Here is an 8,398-nt window from a genome sequence, read left to right on the forward strand (position 1 = left end):
AATTAAGTTTTAATTTGGAGACAGCTGTAGCTGCCTGCCTACCTCAAAATCAACATTCCACAGCTTGAGACCATACAGCCATGGAAGAATTTCTCTGCAGGCGCTTCCTCTCACCGGTACACTGCAGTACTATAACATTATGAATAGAGCTTCTGTCAGGCCTTTTCATATATTTTCATTGAATGAAGATGGATTTTGAGGCTAATGCCTGACATTCTACAGAGCAGTTACTTTTATTTTGAAAGCTGGTCACCTCTCCCCCCTGGGCTCCCTACTAGTGCTGCTGTCCTTAGCAAAGGAGTGCAGTGGTACATGTGATGCTTTAAGAACACTGTCCCCTTGTGTGGCTATTGAATGTAGTTATCTAAAAAGGGGAATCTAGACCCCCTGGAAAAAAAAAAAGAGAGTGAGTCATTGCTGGGATAAGAAGGAAGAGGACCTCCTCCATCTGGGAGGAGATAGTACCTTGTTCTAGAGAAGATTAAGAGGAGGAAAAACCCTCTCTGGAGAGAAGCATTCCCTGTGTGTCTCCAGAGGGGCTCGGGAAGACTAAAACAGCAACTTGTTGTATATTAAGGTGTTGGAGGAGAGAATGAATTAATCCACTTTAGTTCACTGGCTACCCAGCCAGTACAACAAGAGAAGAAAAGAAGTTACCTGTAGCCACCCATGTGAGATTAATTCTGAGCAAGAATCTCCAGGCATTGTGGTCTTTTGAAAGGGCATGGCACAGGAAATCCACTAGGGCAGTGGTCCCCAACCCTGTCCTGGGGGCCCACCAGCCAGTCGGGTTTTCAGGATATCCACAATGAATATGCATGAGAGAAATTTTGCATGCACTGCCTCCACAACATGCAAATTTTCACTCATGCATATTCATTGTGGATATCCTGAAAACCCGACTGACTGGTGGGCCCCCAGGACAGGGTTGGGGACCACTGCGCTAGGGAACTGTCATTGTGGGAAAAAGCAGATGAAACACTGCAGGGGGGCGCAAAGATCCCTAATAATGTTTCTCCAGCGCACAGTAGTATATTTATCACTGAAAAGTTACCAGGAGTCTCCTTTGGATGGTGTAAAGCTGGTCAAGATACAATTGCACCGATTTTGGTAAATAGGGTATGAAAGTGTTAACCCAGGCTAAACATAATACTTGTGAAAGTATTTCTATTAAAGAAGTTTATCTCGAGTAAAGAGTTTCCTTTGGCACACCTTGTGTGGAATGTGGCGATTAGATGCTACGCTGATTTCACTGATAAATACTAAAACTAATAAGGCCCGATGGGAAAGAACCACCCGACACCCCACCCCCGCACACACATACACATCATCCCCTCTTCTTAAAGGAGAGAGGAATGGAGACTACACAGACGTAGTTTTTCAGGAGTTTTCTTAAAGCCAGGGCCTTCATCAGGCTAAACAGCGCTCTAGTCAGTTGTGGGGGGAGACAGAACCCCTCTCTCAAGCCACAGCTGCTTTGAAAGGGCCTCCTCCGATGATGGAATCTCCAATGACAAGCAACTGGCCAGGAACAGAGGGGAAAAGCTCCTCTCCAATGATATGGTTGTGCAGAAAAGCAAAAGCACAGAAGCTTGGTGTGCTGGGGCCTCTCTGGTCTGGCAATCAGTGGTAGCCCAACTTGCATGGCCCTTCTTAAAGGAATAGTCAAGTCTTATTTTCCTGGAGCATTTATATCTATCAGACTCAAGAAATAAATTGTCTTAGTAAAACAGCAAAAGGCTGGAAGTTTAAGATATTGTTAACGCACCAAGCATTCAATATTGACAGAGCAGCAGAGCAAAGGCAACTCCAACAGTACATTTACATGTCTGTTGGTCTAAAGTAAGGCATAAGTTTTGGGAGGATGTGATTCAATACACTCTCAAGGAAAGAAGGAACATTACTGCTGCAGGAACTCTTTCAGTGGTATCCAGAAGGTAGGGTGCACTCTCTGATCTCTAAACCAGGCGCAAGTGGCTCACAGGATCCAGATAAATCTGAAAAACATTCAAAAAATGAAGACGCTCATTAGAGGACTGAGTCCAACAAGTGAAAAGTTTTCATCTAGAGAAGAGTAACTTACACTCTAGCAGTACAATGTGTGAAAATTGCACCCCTCTCATATAGAAAGAGGAGTCACGATATGTCGGACCACTGGAGTTGGGAGAAGGACCCAGAAAGGGCAGTTCCTCTTTATCAAGTGTAATGAGCCACCGGGGTACATTACTAGTAGTTCCCTTACTTAACTCCTTTAAGCTGGGAACAGAGAGGTATTTTTGGGGGAGGCACTATTTGGTACAGGCCCTGCCTTTGAGAGAGCTGGGATGCCCATCCCCCTGTGCGAGGCAATAAAAGCAGCTTCTCCTCGGAGAGGCTGCAGGCAGTGCTTTTGGGTTTCAGTACAGGTGGCCGTGTAGGAGGGTTAATCCTGTGTGGGCTTTTCAGGCCTACGTGGAGGACCAAGGCAAAACCCTTCCTGGGAAGGTCCAGGAGGCTGCACTTCCAATCCACCAATTGGCTGGAGGGGCACCTCTGGGTTGTTTTCAGGATTAGTATTTGTCTCTGTAGGAGAGCTTGCCAAATCCTTGGGTTCTGTGTGGGTTCAGGTCACGGGGAACCCTGTTCGTGGGGTACCCAAAGTAAGGAAGACTTGCCCCTCTGTACCCTGGTGACCTGATGCAAGGACACTCTGGTGTTACCTTCCCTTTGGGACAAGGATTTTGGTTAAAAGAAGTGCAGGGAGGAAGATTTTGCTGCCCATTTTCCTGGCCTACAAGGGAACATTGAGAGAGCTGTATTGCTCCTGAGAGGATCCCTCCCATCAGGGATCACAGAGAGAGAAAGAGAGAGAGAGAGAGAAAGAAAGAGTAATGAAAACATCAAGTAACTGTAAGAACCCGTTGAGACCTTTGAGGACACCCATGCTGAATTTTCAGCCCCTGGGTAAAGAGAGAGAATTTTGGACTGTGTATTAGATGGTTTGCCTTCTTTTTTTTTTTTTGCCAATTTGGAAGGAGTTTTCCTGCCCAACCAAGGATACCCTTCCCACTTAGGGACTTCACTTAGCCAAGCCCTGGAGGGTGAGTGCTTCCCTCACTCTGATAACTGAGACCCATACAGAGACAGAGGTGAAGGACTGTAATCAAGGAGTCACAGTGGTGCTGGGGACTGTGATACCTGTGCTATAAATTCATCTGATAATTACCGCTGGGGATTGCAGCGATGTTGCTGGCCATCATCTCCCATTCTCAAGCTGGGAGGTTTTGACCTCTTCACTCAGATAAGTGCTGTATATGTTTTCCCCTGATGCAGTCATGGTACGAAACACCAGTCTGATGTCGAGACTTGTGAATGGAACTCCATACATGAATTCTTGATGGACTGGATCCTTTGGTATTGGGGCACTGTGTTGTAACACTTTATTTACTGCGGAGATTTATGTGATTACACAATAAGCATTGAGAAATATTAACAAAAATTAACAACAAACTCTGGGGTTAATGATAGAGAGGATAGGCCTCAGCTGCAACAGTAAGCTAGATGTATTTCCGACTTGCTGAAACCCCTTTATTGAGATTTAATTGCATTATTTTTCAACATTAGCTTACAGTGAAATAGAAAGACTATGTTTTCTTACTATTAGTTTCTTGATTTTCGTATTAAGATACAATTGAGCAAGATCAGTATTTCTTTTTGTTTTGATCCCCCATTCTCAGCCAGGCAGTGAGCACGAACATATGATACTGCATTTCTATACTATGCCCAGTCCCACTGCTGTCCAATTCATTACCAGTATTTCAAGGGCCCATCTCAGTTTGTACTGCCTAGGCACAGCTGAGAGGCATCCTGTACTCTTAACTAGCCAACTTTAGAGAAGGGACAAGCAGTATGAATTGTAGCAGTCTCTTTTTGTTCTTCAGATGCATCCATTTGTTTATACTTAGCAAGAGTAGGGTCATGAGGACTGACATGTATCTCTGCATGTCAGCAGGACATGGAGCTGGATGGCCATACTATGTATTAAAGCTGACCCCTCTTGTGTGTGGCAGATGAGGCACTGTGGGTTGCCGGTGACCTTAGTCTTGCTGGCTTATGTAGAAGGGGGCTGCAATATTATGAAGTCATGACAGCAATGCAAAAGCAGGGCATTGCATGTGCATGGCATATATATGGGAACAGTTGAGGCTAATGTCCTGTGAAATCTGTCTCTTCATGGAGAGAAGAGCTATGAGGGAAAGATACAGAATAGAAACTATAGGTGAGAACAATTTTTACCCTTTGCTGGCTTTGCATGCCAACAGATCCTCATGCGCTGCAGCTTGCTAAGGCATTGACAATTTGTTCTCGGACTGTAGTAAGCATTTGTTTTCTGAGTATGTGAATGCTGGGGTTTTCCCATTGACTCCTATAGTGCTGTGTTGAATAAGCATTTTAGAGTATTTTAAATGACACAGTGTGAAGACTAAAGCGTGGAAAGGTGTCTTTGCATTCTTGTCCTTAAATTATGCTGAACACATGGCCCAAGTATACTCACTACAGGTACCTTTTCTATAGGGGGCAGTCACCTGAGAGGATTTACATGTTTGAAAGAAATAATAAGGTTCACGCATAGGAAAATGAGACAGGGTTGAATTTTAAAAAAAAGAGATGCGAGCACCAAAAATCGGGAGATGGGCACACATCTAGCACATGTGTATGTCCACCCGATTTTATAAAGTGGGGGGATGCATGCACATCTGGCATCAGAGAAAAAAGGAGCAGGGTGTGGGCAAGAGATGTGCGTACAAGTACTTGTGCATCTGGGCACATGCCCAGGTCCAGTGTCGTGTGCTTATTTATTTACTGAATTTCTTTTCCACTAATCCACAAATCGTAAGGGATTTTCATCATGACACCCATAACAATCACACAAAACAGCAGGAAGAAATAAAATCAAAACATCAAAATGATAATAAAATTGCTTACCAATACCAGCCAAACTTATTGCAATACTGCATGACGCTTAGAAGTCCTATGTCTGAAAGGCGAGGGAGAACAAGTGAGTCCTTAAGAGCTTCCTAAGTTTACTTATTTATTTTTAATATACCGAAATTCCTGTATGAGATACAAATCAATCCGGTTTACAAAGAACGGCAGATCGCCCGGGGCTTACATACCTGACCAGGGCTTTTTACATAAAACAGTAAACAAGGCTATTAGCATAAAACAGTAAACCATGAGTCTCCAAAACTATACACATAACGATTAAACAGAGGGTCTCAAAAATGAAACAATTAGTAATGATTACCGTTGATAACAATTAATAATTGAACCGAAAATTGCCTGGGGCTGTAGGTGCATGCTAAAGACCATTTTTCTTGAAATTGAACAGTAGCTCGCCAAAGGTTTAACTTGTAGACAATTGAACAAGGAGGTGGGGGGGAGCAAAAGGAGGGTAATGGATGAAAGTGGGAATGGGAAGCCTGCTAGCTTGGGGGGGGGGGGGGGAGGAAGAAGAGAGAGTTAGCATTAGAGGGCTTAAAGTTAATGTATCAAATTAAGACAACCTGGTTACATTAAGTGTCTGGGAAAGCTTGGCTGAAGAGCCAAGTTTTTAGTTTTTTTTTAAAACTCCAGTAGGCTAGGTTCAAGGCGTAGGTCTGGGGGGAGTGCATTCCATTGGTGAGGTCCTGCAGTTAATAGTGCTCTCTTCCTTAGTAATGACTTTGCTGGAGGGGCATACAGTGTGCCTTTATAAGTGCTTCTGATGGGTCTAGAAGATGTATGCCGTCGGAGTTGTGTCCTTAACGTGATGGGCGTGATGTTGTGTATCGCTTTATGGATGATGGTGAGAGTTTTGAAAAGGATCCTGTGTTTGATGGGTAGCCAGTGTAGATTGCGGAGAGTGGGGGTGATATGTTCTCTTTTATTGGTATTTGTGAGGATTCTGGCCGCGGCGTTATGAACCATCTGTAGGGGTTTGATACTATTGGTGGGGAGTCCGAGTAGGATGGAGTTGCAGTAGTCGAGTTTTGTTAAGATGATGGATTGTAGAACTAGGCGAAAGTTGTTGAAGTGAAGGAGAGGTTTTAGCTTTTTAAGGACTTATAATTTATAAAAGCAGTCCTTAGTGGTGGTGTTTATAAATTTTTTTAAGTTTAGTTGGTTGTCCAGCCAAGTTCCTAGATTTCTAACGTCTGGGGCGAAATCCATGTTTGAGGTGGAGGATAGCGCAGGGATTGCTGGGTTGATCCGAGAGTCGTGGGAAATAAGTGGCATCTCCATTTTGTTGGCATTCAGAACCAAGTTGAGGCTGGAAAGTAGGTGTTTGATTGGTTGTAGGCAGTCCTTCCAGTAGGTGATGGGTTTTTTAAGTGACTCACTGATATGGAGGAGGTATAAGTTAAAAAAAAATAAAATAAAAAGGCATCCCTCATAGTTTAAGGGGTCTTGGGTAACTGGGGGAGGGTTTGGACTATCAAGCTTTAGACTGGGCAAACTGGTGAACCAACTAGTGAATTTTGTCATGGTGTGGACGCGCGCTTGTTATAAAATCCCCCTTCTGCGGCTCATAAGCAACTCTATGCAGCTGTGAACGTCCACTTGCAAAACTGGGTGCACACATACACGTGCCCAAGCTGTTTTAAAACATGAACATGTATGTGTGCATATGTTATAAAACTGCTGTGTCTCTGGGCGTGTGCTGACACACACTTGTCAATGTGCGCCCCTTTGAAAGTTACTGTCCTTATGTATCGTGTGCCATAGAGCAAAGCGAGCTTGAAACACCTTTTTAAAACACACATTTTCACCTTATTCATGCCTGTTTGGACTCCCAAGGGCTTTACTCCTGCTTTGAATAGCAATCATTTTTATTTACTGACCTGCCTGACCAACTGTTCACCTAAGCTTCCTTTCTGGCTATTAAATGGGTGAACTGACCTCTCGTTGACATAAAAATCAAGAGCTAAAGCTTAGTGCTTTTGCTTGTTTTAACTGCCACCTTAGTTATCTAAAAGTGCTTTTCTTCAGAGCTGCATGCTATTTAATGTGATTAAATGACGCAGGGCTTTGGAATTCCAGTCTTACATCTGGGGAACTAGATTATTTACTTTAAACTGATATCCAGTATTGTATGTCAGTAACTGTGCTCCTGCCCCGTGGAAGCATGGATGTTTAAACATTTTCTTCACACTAAATAACTATCATGCCAGGCACAGGACTGGTAGTGGTAAGCAATTTCTAAGCTGACCTCAAGGGATTTTGAACTACAGTCAGTAAGATAACAGGAGTTATAACACAAAACAAGTGTTATAGCAATGGCTGCATACACTGCACATCTACGATTGAGTTTTCCTTGTACAAATGACTGATACTAACCTGCAAAACAAACATTCTCCATATTTACTTGACATAGAAATCACAAATTTTCAGGAAAAGAGAAATTACATATGTATCTCATCAAGAATTCTTTATTCATAGTTCCACTCATGTGCATGCTTCTGAAAATATAAAAGGGCTTCTTAAATGATAGTATTCAGTGAATGACAGATGATCTCCTCTTAAATCACTTACCGTAGGTATTCTCATAAAAATGTCACAGATCTTCTCATATACACACACAATCCTTAAGCCAGACAAACATGAACTACTTTTCAAATGTTACATGCTCCAAGCATGCTCCAAGACATTATTTATAAACAATTGCTATAGCAGACACATCATAGCTGAAAATTTAGTTATGCAATCTGATAACTTTTGGTAAGAAGAACATGTTTTAGCAAAGAAATGATGAGTATTTGTACATCTGCGTAGACTTAGTTTTTGGGTACTTGCCAGGTTCTTATGGCCTGGGTTGGCCACTGTTGGAGACAGGATGTTGGGCTTGATGGACCTTTGGTTTGACCCAGTATGGCATGTTCTTATGTTACATTTCCTAATGCACCTGGACAGTGAGTATATTATGGTACAGGCCATTTAAAAAAAATGTTTAGCTCAGCTACATTCTCCTACTAATGGCCCTCCATCTCTATCAGAACTAGCGGTGTGAATCGTGTGATCGATCGTCTTAACGATAGATTTTGGCTGGGGGGGGGGGGGGGGGAGGGAAATCTGATAGTCGTGTTTCGTTTTTTTTTAAAATCGTAAAAAAATCGTAAATCGGGGGAGGGCGGGAAAACCGGCACACCAAAACAACCCTAAAACCCATCCCGACACGTTAAAACAAATCCCCCACCCTCCCGAACCCCCCCCAAAATGTTTAAATTACCTGGGGTCCAGTGGGGGGGGGTCCCACCGCGATCTCCCGCTCTCTGGCCACGGCTGCGTTGAGAAATGGCGCCGGTGGCCCTTTGCCTTATCATGTGACAGGGCAAAGGTAGCGCCGGCGCCATTTTGGTTCCTGACTCCCGATGTCACG

At 43.5% G+C, this 8,398-nt stretch overlaps 1 long non-coding RNA gene across 1 annotated transcript; it reads right to left on the bottom strand.

The window, feature by feature from the left end:
* Positions 1–896: 896 nt before the first annotated feature.
* Positions 897–7,850, bottom strand: LOC115086875. Its single transcript, XR_003855357.1, has 3 exons — positions 4,966–7,850; positions 3,206–3,426; positions 897–1,997 (listed from the first exon to the last, which is right to left on the bottom strand). It is a non-coding gene; the product is annotated as an uncharacterized LOC115086875 (long non-coding RNA).
* Between the last annotated feature and the right edge of the window lie 548 nt (positions 7,851–8,398).

This window comes from Rhinatrema bivittatum, chromosome 3 (genome assembly GCF_901001135.1).
Source record: "Rhinatrema bivittatum chromosome 3, aRhiBiv1.1, whole genome shotgun sequence".
Lineage (NCBI taxonomy): Eukaryota > Metazoa > Chordata > Amphibia > Gymnophiona > Rhinatrematidae > Rhinatrema > Rhinatrema bivittatum.